The 15,133-nt window shown below is 45.7% G+C and overlaps 1 long non-coding RNA gene across 2 annotated transcripts in view; it reads left to right on the forward strand.

Annotated features, from left to right (window-relative positions):
* Nucleotides 1-15,133, forward strand: part of LOC113965129 — a 172,934-nt gene that overhangs the window by 112,956 nt on the left and 44,845 nt on the right. For both annotated transcript variants that reach the window (XR_003533453.1, XR_003533452.1), the window contains exon 6: nt 4,841-4,905. This is a non-coding gene — a long non-coding RNA (uncharacterized LOC113965129). The remainder of the gene's footprint in view (nt 1-4,840; nt 4,906-15,133) is intronic.

Raw genomic sequence — 15,133 nt, forward strand, 5'->3', positions numbered from 1 at the left:
CTGTGTTAGTACACACACTCCTGCCTCTGTGAAATGTCAGCCAAAAAATTATTCAAAGGTTGCTCAGCCTGGTTCAAATGCTGTTAGGCTTCAGAAATTACACCCCCCCTCCAGAAAGGGGCAAGAGCTGACACAAAGCAGCAATAACCAAAAATTTCCCAGCTGTTGTGTCTGGCCTTTTGAAAACAGGAATTTCTTGGTATGGAGCCCGAAACCTTACTCTTTCCATTCGGCATTGCCTGAGGGTGCTGGCATTAAAAGGATGTATGAGAAAGAATTTATTGTCAGCAAGGTGCTTGTAACAACAACATGGGGGGTTTTTTAAAGACCTGAGTATAGATGGACATCAGGAGGATGAGGGGGGTAACCATTGCTGGGTCTGTTTTTCCTCCCAAGACTGTCTGCACAGAGATCCACTTGCAAGGAAGCAATGCTCCAGAGCCCAATGGCCCTACAATACGAGGAGGGACAGCTCATAGCTCTTCATGGTTTAGTCAAGTTGGCTGCAGTCAGGGATAAAGAAACAGATGCAGAACAGGATGATCTCAGGAGATCCCCAGGGAATGACAAGGTCTGATGTTCTGCTTGGCCTGTTTTACCTGAGTTTTCTCTGGGGACATTGATTCTCAAAGGCTGCTGGAACAAACCCTGGAGATGAATGCAGGAATAGTCTGCGATTCCCGTAGCTGCTGTCACAGTATGTGTAGATTATTCCTAGAAACTCATGACTGGCATGGGAATCAGGTTCACCAAGACCTGAATCTAGAGTGGAAGCTGTTCTCTTTCAGCTTCCTGGTGCACAGGACCTGAGGAATTGCCATGAAAGTATCCCTGGCCAGGGCCACAGGAGCTGTCTGGAGCAGGGGGTTGGGACTAGATGCCCTTTAAGGTTGCTTCCAACTCAAACCATTCTGTGTTTCTATGAAGGAGCTTAAAATGCTCCACCAAGCCCCAGTCTGCCTTCCATAGGTCTTTGGTACATGCCTTGATGAACTGAAGCTTCAAGTAAAACACTCAAAAGCCCAGGATGCTCCTGCAGGGGTTGATTCCATGGTATATCTCACCTTCAAAACACAGAGGCCCACAGCTTTCAAACCAGCACCTTTCCTCCAACTTATAACATTCCTGCAGCTATTCCTGGGGCAGTCATAACCTTTTGACCTGGAAATGTTCTCTCCACGGCCTGTGACATTGTCCCTAGCTCCAAAGCTTGTGGGCAGTGTGTCTTCAGTGCCATGGTGCACAGATTTATGCTAAACCTCGTGCTTCCTCTGAGAAAAGCAAATCTGTGGGAGCTCAGAGCTTTCCTCCTGTCAGCCTCCCCCAGACCATCCACATCTTCCCTCCATCTGACAAACTACTTCAGTGCAGGCTTCTATTGTTCACAGAGTGCTTTGATGGTAGAAACCAAACTTTGTACTTGGAGTGCTAATTGGGTGCTCTGCAAACTCTGATTTATAGCCATATTCTACTTTTTATTAATGCTGTGTGCGTAATCACGCCACTACAGTCAGATCCTTTCAGTCAGAACTCTACACATAAGGCTGAATATTGGGATCTGTGCATTGTGATAACATTTTGAATAATCATAATCTCAAACAGTCACAATGTCATTTCTTCTACCAAGAAGGTTACTTTGAAAGGTTTCTTTCAATATATATATGCACAAAGAAAGATCTGGTGCAAAACACTTAGACTTGGTGAACACTTTAGTATAAGTGTGAAAAATGGCCTGGATGGAAATTTGGAAAAGACAAGCCATGAATTGCCTCATGGCTTTAACAAGGATCAGTTTGATTTTTTGGTAACAAATGCTACAAACACTAAATCCTGGAAAAGACAGTTGAGAAGTGCCCGGTGCTTATTTTGGCTCTAAGAAATGTGTGTGTTTTGAGGTGCAGAGCACCTGCACCTCCTGTTGATCTCAGGAGAAGGACACTACCTCCAGGATTTGGACAACAGACGATGGAAACAGTTAAACGCGAATCATTCATCACATAAGCCAGCACTAAGCAAATGATCTCATATTCATTTATGTCCCCAGCCAAATTTGTACTCATTTCTTCTGTGAAAGGCAATAAATTGCCTCAGCAAGAGTCTTCAGCATCCAGTTTTGAGCAACACGACACCCACAGTCCCCAGGGCATTGCTTGTAGTCCAGAGAGGTCATAACTCCTGCAGCACAGTGGGCGGGGGGGGTTACCGTGGTGGCCTCTGCATCCCACCTTTTCCATTCCTCCTTTTCCAAAGAACTAGTGGAGGCTCAGGACCAGCAGCCTCTGCCTCCTTACATGTCTCAAGAGACCATATTTGCCTGTGCCAAGTCTCTCAGATATCAAACCCTGTGATATCTCCCTGGCCAGCCCTTTAGCTTTGCTCTTACAGTGGGGGACCTGAAGGCCTGGGGTCATCGTTACCTCAGTGAAGTTGATCCATAAGTGAAATATAAAGATCTAATTCCTAAATAGCAGTAAAAATTTTATCATTTGGCACAAGGTGTTAGCAAATCCACTGAATGAATACAGAACCTGTAATCAAGGCTTAAAATCGTCTCCATCTCACCACAGTTCTGTTTCTGACCGTTAGTAATTTGTACCTATGGCATGTGTGCAGTGCCCAATACTCACTTCTTTTTTAGCCATCCAAGAATTCATCATGGACCTGGAAAGATTCACTAGTATATCCAATTCTAAGAGCAGTTGTTTTGTATTTTCAAGTTGATCAGTATTTCCTGTAACTGGTAGGGCTGTGTAAGAGGAGACACGCTTGGTAATATGATAATTATAGTTATATTCCATGATGTTTTATTTAAATTAACGTTTTTCCTTTTCCAGTCTAAGCAACATTACTGTGTAATTTTTATGATGTAGTCCTGTGGTTTCTAAATGAAGGGCCACAATACCCTGCAGGCTGACTGTCCCAGGGCTGGTCCATAGGTTGCATCAGGCTGCTGATTCAAAGACAGCTCCCCACGAGCTGATATGAAGCTTTACATCCCACTGCCACAGGGCTTTACACGGTAGATGTGTACCCTGGGATGTGATGGGCCCTGTTGCTGTTCAATAGTTCCGCACACACAAAAATTAAAGCAGATTTGGCAACAGTTTACCCACTACATTTTGTCCTCAAAGGGATACGGCTTTGTCAGTGTTTTGCAAGGAATTAACCCTAAGGCATGGCCCTGGAGAAAGAAGTACTTAATTGGTTCAGAAAGAGCTAAAACCTGCTCCCATAGCAATCAAAGGAGGTTTTGCCATTGTTTTATGAAGCTGGAAGAGATTCAGAGCATCCTGTGATGGCTGCTTTGGGTTATGGGACTTATGATTATGGTTTCTATTGCTGTTCTTTGAGTCATGGTTTGCTCCAGGTGCTTAACATTCAGAATGTTGTGGATTTGGTGTATGAAATAGAGACAAGCTGGGAAAATGGAGGGGAGTGGGATGGGATGGGGACTCCAGGTGCACTTTCAGCCCGTGGGGTGCAAGGGACGTGTTGTACCTTTTATTTCCCCCACTATGGAGCTAATCTGAAATTCTGAAGAGATCTTCCCTCTGTAAAATGGCTTAATACAGAAAGACTTCATAGTGGTACCAGGGATGATTATGTTGATGTCAACCCAACTGAGAGCCCTGAGACAAACACTCTTCCCTCTGTAGCTGCAGGTGTGGCGGAAGAGCAGTTCTGGGGAAGTATATGGTAACAACAGTCCTTTCTTGTAGGCAAGGAGTTGTCACAGAGTGCTTTCAGGAGCAGAGCCTGTCCATGCTTATCCCAGGAAAGCTACAGCACCCATCTGTACAAATCCCTTTTGCACACCTTTTAGACAGTGTCCACAGATTTCACTAGAAATGTTCAGGTAACGCTTTCCAACAATGTGAGAGTCCAAAGGATGTTGTTAAAAACCACCCTGGCTGGAACTGGCTGATCTGGGAAATCTGGCACTATGAAATTTGTAAGATTATTCCCGCTGCCTACATATGTTAGAGTTGTCTGTATGTAAAGTGAATATTAATGTGCAAAAAAACCCATGTACTCACAATTTAAGGAGTCCAGGGGAGAATCGTTGTCATTAACCAATTCATGAAACAAAGGACAGCAGGAACAATCTGCAGCAATTTGCCCCATCCCTGGAAGTGCTCAAGACCATATTGGATGGAGCTCTGAGCAACCTGGTCTAGTGGAAGGTGGAACTGCCCATGGCAGGGAATTGGAATGAGATGAGCTTTAAGGTCCTTTCCAACCCAAACCATTCTCTGATTCTATGGCGAATGAAAAGAAGGAATTCTCCCTAAATCTGCAGCACTATCAAAATCTGCCTGTGAGGTTCAGTGTGGAAACAGCAGGAGAAGGTATCTTATCTCCAGATGTATGGGGAGCTTATTGTAAGGACTGGACCTGGGTCTCCCAAGCTCCAGGCTCTGACTCAAATCACCACACAACTCCTGCCCTCTTCCTCTGCTGCCATTGATCCGAAAAAAAGCTGTGGCCATAATCTGGTACTAAATCTCCTCAGATCAAATAGCTTTGCTCTTAACGAAATAATCCCATAGAATGACTTGGCTCTCAGCTGGGAGCAGGAGGAAGATCTGGGCAGTGTATTACAGTCAGGGCATGGCACCAGGAAATTAAGCTTTATTGTGTGTGCTCTGGCAGCAGAGCGCACACGGAAAGGATGTTTATGGCATGTGCCCCACCATCTCGTCTCTTAATTCTTAATCCTTTGCCCTTCACAGTATGGCTGGGGAGTCTTATCAGGGGAAGGCAATGCTAATTTCTAGTCTTACTATTGAGGGGGAAAAAAAAATTCTGGCTGTGAAATTTTCCTCCTTTCTCTTTTCAGGCTGCCGGATGAGCTCTGCCCTGGAGTGAACGTGTCAGATGGGGCACAAGCCAGAGGTACCAAAGGTAGGTTCATCACCAAAAGACCTCCATCCTGAAACCCACTTTCCTCTGCTGCTGACAGTCACGAGGCCAAGACCACCACCGTGCCTCCTGTTTGGGGCTCAGGGCAGGTTTGTGCATCACCGCTGCTGCCCAAACCCACACAGTAAGGGACAACAGAGTCACCTTGAGACCAGCTTGTTTGCCACAGGCATGTTAATAAGACTATGGATTAGCAATATGGTCTTTAAAAGATGCATTATTGTATTTTTCCCCTCAGCTTTAGGAACCTGGTGGTGGTAACGGAAGTCTGAAGCTGTGGCTTTGGTTCCTTTCAAATTTAAAGATTAGATACCAGACCAGAAGTCAAGAGATTTGGTGGCTGGTCTTTAGCTGTACTGTAAATCTTTTTCCATTTCCTTTGGCCAAATCTGGGAGAAAAAAGCTGGAGTCATGACTCAAAGCAAAATCCCCAACCACTGTCGAGTTGCTGACATACTTCTTTCCCTCCAGGAAATCCTGTTACAGCGGTAAATTCCTAGATTTTATTTTAGGGTATTGTAATCCTGATAGGACCTGTCCCTAAGGACCTGTTCCCCAGAAATATTTGTGATTTTCATGTGTCAACAGTAGTGCTTACAGAACCTTCTATTTTATTGCACCTATGTTTGAGATGTATTTTGCTGAGCATGGCCTAAAGGAGGTGCAAAAATGTCAGACTGGTAATTTACAGTAAAAAATTATTCCTGAGAGGCTTTTCAGGAGAAAATGAGGAGATGCACATTTCGGACACAGTGCAGATATCCAATAAAGCAAAATACAAGTCTCCATAACTCTAGAGCTGCAAGTGACACATTTTAATCGGAGCCCCAGGAACGAGGAGTTTGTGGTTCATTCCCACTCATTTAACACTTCTCAGCCTCTGTGTGAGCTTGAACTTGCAGTTCATTCAACATATTAACACTAAACATTGTTGAAGCCACCAGGTCTCTCTCCAATGTATGTCCTATCAAAACTATTTATTTTACAGGATCTCTCTGTTCCCAAACACATAGTTGTTTAAAATTTCCGGAAAACATTTGGTTGGGCGTGTTCAGAACTGGACCTTTGCTCACTGACAAGGTTCATGAACCTTCACAACTCTCTAGGTGAACTTAGCCTGACTTTCCCATGTATAACCAAATCCCAGTCCAGGTCAGTCTCTTTTGGTTTCATGTTTCACTACCGACATTTTTTTACAGCTCAGGTTTTAAAGACCCAAGCCTGGGACGGATGCAGGGCTCCCATAAACACACAAAACAGCCATGGTTATAGTTGTGCATCTCATTTGTCGTGTCTGATGCTGGAATGTATTTTCCTGTAGCAAAATCCTGGAGTAACTGTGATGTGAATTAGTAGCAAAGCAGGAATAGAAGGGGAGTGTTTACTGGTCATATGTTAAAGTAATTCCACCAAAGTTTGATTTATTCCAAACCTCTGTTTGGTCTAAGGCATTGAAAGTTTGCAAAAATACAAAATGTTGAGGGAGGCAGCTCGGTTTGTTCTGGAATGACCACAAAAGGGCAAAGACATTGTCTAGAAATATACACTATAATGCATAGTATGTCAAGCCTGCCAAAAAGTCTGAATTAGAGAATTCTCTCATGCTGTTTCCTTGGAAGAGCCCAAAGAGGCGGTGCTTTCTGTCACCGAGCGTGAGTCAACCCTCAGAGGAGGATGCTCAGATGGAAAACAGATCGAAGGAGAGCTCTGCAGGCTGTGCTGCTGCAGGTCCTGTCCCTTGAAGTGAAAAGCAGAGGAAGGGAGGAAAAGTGAGATCGGTAACAGATGATGTGATGGCAGTGTCAATCACAGTGGAATTCCATCCTGGCCCTGTGTTACAGCAGGGCTGGGAGTGCTGCTCCACCGAAGGCTGCGTCAGCACTTTGTTTAGCTTATACACAGGTTCATTATCAGCCCTTTGGGCTGGGGCTGACTCTTCTAGGAGTTACTGTGGCAGCAGTTCTTTCAGCTTGTGTATAGTTCAAGAGTTGTATAACCTCTCACCCCTGCAGCCTCAGTCCCAGCTTATCCCACCACAGCACAGTTTTCTTGGGGAGACTGGGGTTGTAAGTCTGAAATCCAGGCTCTACAGCAAAGACAGGGGGTTGTGAAGGGTTCCCCCATCCTTGGAAAACACCTGTGCCCTGAGCTAGTCCTTAGACTGAAAGTCCCTTGGTGGCTGAGAGAGTTGGGACTGTTCAGCTTGGAAAAGAGAAGCTCTGGGGTGACCTTAAGGGTGCCAGTGCCTAAAGGGCCTTCAAGAGAGATGGAGATGGACTTTGGACAAGGGCATGGAGTGGCAGGACAAGGAGGAATGTTTTCCCACTGCCAGAGGAGAGGGTTGGATTGAATATTGGAAAGAAATTTCTCCCTGTGAGTGTAGTGAGGCCCTGGTACAGGTTGCCCAGAGAAGCTGTGGCTGCCCCATCCCTGGAAGTGTTCAAGGCCAGGTTGGCCGGGGCTTGGAGCAACCTGGTCTAGTGGAAGGTGTCCCTGCCCTTGGCATGGGGGTGGAACGAGATGAGCTTTAAGGTTCCTTCCAACCCAACCATTCTGTGATTCCATGATATTTTGGGGCAGTTCCCAGCTAGTTGGAATATGAACACCCCATGTGCCAAGGACAGTGATTTACAATTGTAAGCAGAGAAATTGTCCTACCTAATCAGTTACCGCCTGTCAGAAAAGCTGGAATAAATATGTCTTCTTATCCAGTTCTGCTGTGAAGTAAAATGCAATGGCTTAAACCCCCCTATCTTTGTCACAGGGTGTGGCTGCAGCCACCTTACCTGATGGGTAACCCTTGTTAACTCCATCAGACCAAGCTGAGAGAACGAGCAGCAATAACTTGCCAGAATGAGCTGCTGTTCTCCCAGAAGCTCTGGTGTTCCTTAGGTAGGAAAGTGCAGCACCACTGGCTGTGGCGTGAAGCCTCTTGCTTAAATCAGTCTGTATTCCTGGAGTTTGGATAGTGGTAAATATGTGACCAGTTCCTAAAACGTCTCCTGGGACTCATATACCAGGAAGCCTGACTTCTCTGTCAGACAGACTGGCAGAAATGTTAGAATTAGTAGGCACTTGGATGAAGCTGACAGACTGGGGAGGAGTTACTGTGGCATTTGTAGGGAGAAATCACACCTCTCAAATATATTACAACTATTTGAAGTGTCACACAACCCTTCACTAAGGCTGACAGAGTGAGAAGGCTTTTAACAAGACCTTTCCCCAGGAGGGGTTTGCTATTATTACAAACTTGTAATAATAGCAAACAAAGGACAGGAGGAAATACTTGGATTTTACAGAGGAGTGTTCTACGAACACTCAGGAGTGTGGCAGGGAAAGTGATCATGTTTGCTAATAATACTTAATTATTTAGAGCTAAAGTTGACTGCAGAGAGATGCAGAAGGATCTCCTGGTGCCGGGGGGATAGTGAGGAAAATGGCAGATGAGATTGGATTTAGCCAAATGTAAGGTAAAGCACACAGGAGAAAGGGACCCCAGCCACAAGCACATCCAGTTATCACAGCTCCACAGAGTTTACTATGGATCAGCCTCTACAAACATCAGCTTAGTGTTCACTGGAGACCAAAAGGTAGGACTTATCACAGACAAATAGCAAACAGCACAGAAAACACTCTCTGTGATTATATAAATCCCTGGAGTAGGGATTCTGTGTGCAGTCCTATTCATCTTTCTCATGAAGGACATAGGGGAAAGCTGTGGAGGAGGAAAACAAGTACAGGAATAACTGCCCTGAAGGGATATGAGAGAGGGCTTTCAATCACACAAGGCATGGAGAATACAACATCAAAAGTCCTTGTCAGGGACTGAAAGTGGAAGCAGATTCAAGTTGGCCAAAGGGACGTTGTGCACGGAATCAGCAAACAACCTCTGCTAAAAGGCACATGGTGAAAAGCTAAGGGCACTGCTGCCTTTTTGTGCACAGCTGCAGGATGGAAGAGACTTCCCAGGAGCAGGTGTGTGAACCTGGACTGGTTTATAAATCAATCCACATCTTGGTGGGAATCTGCCATTCTGGTAAAGGAGCTTTGGGTTTCAGTACTTACTTTTGATTTACAAAACAAAAACCAGGTAAGGTTATCTACCCTTGTTCTCAGTGCAACAGTTTAAACTCTCAGCTGAGATCCTAGTGGGAAACTTGTCCTGAGAAGTCCTAAAATCTGGTGATGCCACGAACTGAAAAGGGTTGTTCATAGAACAGTAAGTGAAACATCTCTAGTGACCAGTCTCACTATGAAAGTCCAACAAGGCAAGCAGTAGATCTTGGAAGGAGATCTGGCCAGACAGACGAGTATTTGATGATAAGAGAGAGGCTTTGGGATGTAGTGGGGTGGAAATACTAATGAAACACAGAACCAGAGGAGAGGGCTGTCTTTCTGCTAGGATTTGAGCTATTTTTGTGCTGTGTCACCCACACCAATGTTCACAGCAGCTCAGCTGTGTCCTTGTACACCCCCGAAGTCTGTCACATAGGTACTGTTTTACAGAGATTTTCTAAATTAATGGAGGAGTTTAGCTTTTCCAAAGAAAAACGTACACAGTTTCACCATAAGTGTCCAAAGCCCTGAAATCCAAGGTTGAATGGCCAGGAGTGAGGGGCTTTGTTTCCAGCAAGCAGGTGCTTCAAGGCTGCAAAGGAAAGACACCCAAACGATGAGCTAAGCTGGAGCACTGGAGCTGCAGCAGGAAGGTGTCCAGTGATTGTTGGAGAACGGCTTGTCTTGGTCGCTGCCCAGGATGATTGCATGTTAAAGCTATTGCTCTTCCCAGATATCCAGCACGCACTGCGAGTCCGTGGCCAAAATCAATTAGGAGCGATCACATCACACCACAGAAGGCAAAGACACTGTCAGTCTTTCATTGAGCAACAGAACTGCTCATGAGCTCACTGAGGATGTAACAGGAACAGCAACGGGTGAAGAGTTCAGGGCAGATTATTTATGCGTCGGGTTTCCTCCCGTTCGGTCTGTTTGCAAATGGACCTTGACTTTCCCCAATACATCCATAACTCACAACTGCTTGGGAACTGATTTTGGTGGCACAGCTCATTTGAGAAGGCTCCGTTTCAGCCTTCTGATACCTGAAAAATGGGCTGGTTTTTAATGACTCTTAACTCAGGGGGCTCCAAGGGGGCCTGTATTGTGATGGAGATGTCTTGTTGAAGCAGTGTGGTGGGATACAGAGGGACCCATCAGCCAAGTGCCATGAGCAGGACCTCTCCACTGCTTTCTTTTGAGCTCAGTGCTTTTGCCCCTGACCTTGGCCCCCACAACCATGTGCAAAGCCCGATGCCATTCCCAAAGTGCCTTCTCATTGACTCCTGTAGGTTTCTGTTAGTGCCACACCTCCTCACTCCTGTCTGTGATATCACAGCCGGGTTTCATATAAATGGGTACTAAGGTCACACGTTCAGGCCCCAGGTCTGAAAGCACTGAGGTCAAAACCTGTTTCAGTCAGGAGAAATAGAGCAGAAAGTAATTTGGCCCTACTCAGAGACAAGGGAGAGGAGGGGATGAGCTGGGCAGGAGCCCACATGTGCTTGAGCAGAAAGCTCTGATGTTTCACAGACGTGGGGAGGAATGCTCCGGGAGATGGAAGGTGCAGCCCAGGCTGCAGGAGCTGCTACAATTCTCGCTTCAGAATAAAAGCTCACCATGTGCTCATGCAGAAGCCCTTTCTCCCAAAGCCTGCCCCTGTTATCCCACAGGATAACACTCTCCTTGGCCCACGTAGCTGGGACCTGCAATGCTGAGAGCTAACACCTGGGACAAACCAAGCCAGTGGCTCCTGGCACAGGCAGTGCTGGCAGCTTCTGCTGGTGCTCCAGAGAAATTACAGAGTAGTCACAGCCACCTTTGCACTTTCCAGAGTGTCACAGCTTGGGGTCATTTTTGGTGATAGTCTGGTTATATTTGAAGAGCTCTAATTATCCCTTCCTGTGATGTGACGGACCAGCGGACTGCGTGCAGGCTATAGAGAGTTCAGGGTCACCCTGACCCAAGGCCTGAGTCAGACTGCCCAGAAAGTGTCCATCTCCATGGGCAATGGGTTTGTGATTGCCCTGGCCCAGCCCTGGAGGCAAGTAGGGCCTGGAGAGGCAGATGGCCAAACACAACACACCTGAGACACTTTCTGAGGCAGCCTGGAAGAGCAGGAATGTGGCTGAGGACACCTGCCCTGGCTGCTATCTGGGGAGTTGATTCAGCTGTGTCAGGTCCAGCTCTCCCCATCATCTCTGCTCCACCACCCACTTCGGCAGCTCTCGTTAAAGGGTGAGAGCTGCACTCTGATCCTTGGATCCAGCCTGTCCCCAGGAGCAGAGGGAAGAAATAGCTGTCCCCAGTGACACAGCCACGAGCAACAGCACAGGTGTTACTGGGATGTTCTAGGAAGCTGCAAAATATAGCAGGTATTTATTGTTTGACAGTGCTGGGTTTGCTTCTGTTGATGTGCAGGTATTGCAGCTTTTCTGCCATCCTCCTTGCAGGGGTCTGCCAGCCAGGGTCTTTAGTCTGACACAGAATTGTTGGTAACCAAGGGACAGATGTCCTAGTTGGGCACTGGGGTGGTATAATGAGGTGTAACAAAGGACTGGAAATCATAATTTTACTGTGAGCAAAAAAAAAAAAAGCTATTTTGGTGGGTTGCACAAGAGCTCAGAGGTGTTTGGTGGACTAAGGTGTCTTGGAGCAGCTGAACCTGACCCCAAAGAAGGTTTGAATGGTGAGACTGTAGCATGCAGACATGTATGGCTGCTTTAGGGGGTCTGTCTGTGCCTCTTTTAGCCTGTACAGTGAGACAAAGTTGCTGTGTGACTGTGCATGGTGCAGCTTTCCCGTGTCCTCTGGGCAGAGGTGCAGAGTTGGCCCAATGGGGGTGATGTATAAGTGCCAAGGAAGTGGAGTAAACACCAGTGAAAGGGTCTGGCTGCTGTGGCAGATGTTAGTGACTGCCAGCCACAGGGAGATGGGAATGTTTTCTGAAAGGGAAAGTCTTCAGCAGGATTTAATAGCAAATAAAAGGAGCCCTTGAGAACTCCCAAATCCTGCAGAGCTGTAAGGTCAGGGCGAGAGAAAAGCAAGTTCTTGTATATTGGGGTGACAAATCAGATATAAGGATGTGGAAGAAGTTGCTCATACTGGCAAACCCTTCAAGAGCATGTAGATTGCTCAAGCTCTCTTTGAAAGAAATAAATAAGTTGTGGGGGTTTTGCGTGGATTTTTTTTTTTTTAAAGCATCCCAGCTGTTTTTGCAGGGAGTTTCTCTGTCAGGAAGTAATGAGATCTTGCTGCCTGATTGATAAAACACACATAGTCAAGAGGTTTCATCTGTTGTGGTCTTCAGGACATCGCTGTGCTCTGTAATATATATATATATATTTTAAAAAATTACTCTGCTGACTCATGCTCTGCTCTCTGGAAGCTGCAGCCTTCTTGGCAACTCCCTTCCTTCCCACCTTCCACCCCTGGCATATTTTTTTTTCTTGACAGTTATTTTTCAAATTTTTGGTTTTTTTTTAAATCAAAATACATCCAAAAGAGTAGAGGTTGTTGAAGGCAGTGTTTTGTCTCCTCTAATCCTATTGGGAACAGATGGGAGACTACAGAAAATCATGCCAGTGTGCCTGGAAAAAATGCTGCAATATCTATAGCTGCCCGTGTTTTGTTGTACTGCACACACATCTAACCATGTGCAAGGCAGACCTGAAGGTTATTTTCCCAAATTACTCTAGTAAAGTGGCTTGAAAAGAGTTAGGGTGAGAATTGTGAACGTTTCAAAACTACATTTATTTCAAAGCTTTCTGGAAAACAATACAACTTAAAACATTTAATTGCTATTTTTCCTAAACAGTAGTATTTTGGAGTGGTTTTTTCCTATTGGACTGATGTTTTTACTTGGGATGTGTTTAGAAGATGTAGGCTAATCTGTTTTAACAGTTGCTAAATCAAGACTTCTGATATTTTTTTCACTTTGAAAGGGTTTTTTCCCCTCTTTCCTGTGGTCTCAGTGTGAGCTAATGTGGAAAGTGCTTTGAGCATCCATGGAACGTTGCTCAGAGGAGAGAAGAGTTTCAGAACCGAGTTGTGTTTCTAGTGTCCTCATATCCATCATCTCTTTTCAGCCTGGTCTTCCCTATCTGTTCTAGCCATTGACTGCTGTTTCCAAAACAGCAAATTCCTTGGTGGTCAGGAATTCCTGATCTGACTTAGTGGCTTTGGGCATCTCTGCTGAGAAGCAGCAAGGTGGGTAAGTGGCAGGGGGACACACGTGACTCTTAATCTGCCAAACATTAATAATGTGACATGTTCATTTTTAAAAAGCATCTAAAATCCTGAGAAAACCACAGTAATACCTAACTTACCCTTGTAAGAAGTGTGGCCAGCAGGGCAGGTTGAGGGAGGGGATTCTCCCCCTCTGCTGCACTCAGGTGAGATCCCACCTACAGTGCTGCCTCCAGCTCTGGGGCTCCCAATATAAAAGGGACGTGGAGCTGCTGGAGTGAGCCCAGAGGAGGCCAGGGAGATGCTCCAGGTGCTGGAGCCCCTCTGCTCTGGAAAAAGGCTGGGAGAGCTGGGGGTGTTCACCTGGAGAAGAGAAGGCTCCAGGAAGACTTTGGACCCCCTTCCAGGGCCTAAAGGGGTTCCAAGAGAGCTGGAAGGGGACTTTGGACAAGGGCCTGGAGTGACAGGACAAAGGGGAATGGCTTCCCACTGCCAGAGGGCAAGGGTTGGATTGGGTATTGGAAAGGAATTCTTGGCTGTGAGGGTGGTGAGGCCCTGGCACAGGTTGCCCAGAGAAGTTCCTCCACCATCCCTGGAAGTGTCCAAGGCCAGCTTGGACAAGGCTTGGAGCAACCTGGGATAGTGGAAGGTGTCCCTGCCCATGGCAGGGGGGGGAAACTGGATGATCTTTAAGGTCCCTTCCAACCCAAACCAGTCTATGATTCCATGATTTTACCAGGATTACTTTGCCCTTTTGGGGATTTTTCTTACACTCCTCACCTAGTTGCTCCTTAGTATCCAATACTTGATGGCGGTTTCAAGCTGATCTCCCCACCTTTAGAATTCCTTTTTCAGTTCATTGCTGTTGTCACTGTGATTATTGTTGTTATAACAGCAATTGTTATTTTCATAATCAGAATAACAAACCATCTGGGTATATTTTGGCTTTTGTGATTGTAGTTCAGAAGGCTGAGTCAAAAGCATAACATGTATTGGGAATTGGAGGAGGATGATGATATAATCCGATGTTTTTCCCAGGAGTAGCAAGTCAAATGTGAATAAGTGTTGGCTGCTCTCCTGCTGTTACTAAGTTTTCCTGTATCTGTTGTGTACCTGGCCATACTTTTAAGTTTCCCCTTCTCTTTGCCATCTCAGAGTCATGGAACTAGTTGAGATTGCGGAGCTTTTCTTTTTAACAGAAAAGTTTGTCCTCAGTGTTGCAGGGAAAGTCATTAAAATACAAATTAGTCATACTTATTTGTGTGATTAGACTGACTAATCAATGTCTGCAAAGCCTGGTGTTGCCAATAAAAGTCTTTCAGACTTTTTTTCCTTCTAATAATGGCTGGAGACTCTGTTAATCCAGTAAAATCTGTTCAACTCAAACTTCTTCTTGCTCACTTGACTCTTGTGGGTTTGTTTTATTAGATATGTGAGGACCTCACGAGTTCAGCTGGAGAAAGTGATGCTCTCCACAGCATTTTGGGGAGTCAAATACCAGCCTGTCTATTGATGAGCCTGTTGCAAATGTTCACACCTGCTCTTTGGTGCTGTAATTTGCCTCTGTTCATTTCCTGAAATTCTCCCTTACTTAGGACCAGAGAATTATAGGATATGGAGGGAGTGGTTGTATTTCTTGTAGGATGCTCAGTGTAGATCAATTTGTCTCTTATTGCAACTAAAGTGATGAGAGCAGGGTGAGTTTAGAGGGTTTTTGGGGGAGGCTTCCTGGAAGTCTTTTGTATATTTTTTTTCTTTTTCTGTAGCAGTTGAGATTTGTGGTGTTATGTAGACCTATTTGGCTGTTGTCCCCACCTGCTTCTGCTTAGCTGGGTGACAAAATTCCCATCCTAGCAGAAAGGAGGAGAATTGGCAAGAAGTGACTGACTGAAGCTGTATCTCCTGCCTTGTCTCAGGAAGGCTTCTTGTGAGAAACTGGGAAGCAAAGGAAAGTAAGCCAGAGCTGCAG

Source organism: Neopelma chrysocephalum, unplaced genomic scaffold (genome assembly GCF_003984885.1).
Source record: "Neopelma chrysocephalum unplaced genomic scaffold, ASM398488v2 Primary Assembly neopelma1_44, whole genome shotgun sequence".
Lineage (NCBI taxonomy): Eukaryota > Metazoa > Chordata > Aves > Passeriformes > Pipridae > Neopelma > Neopelma chrysocephalum.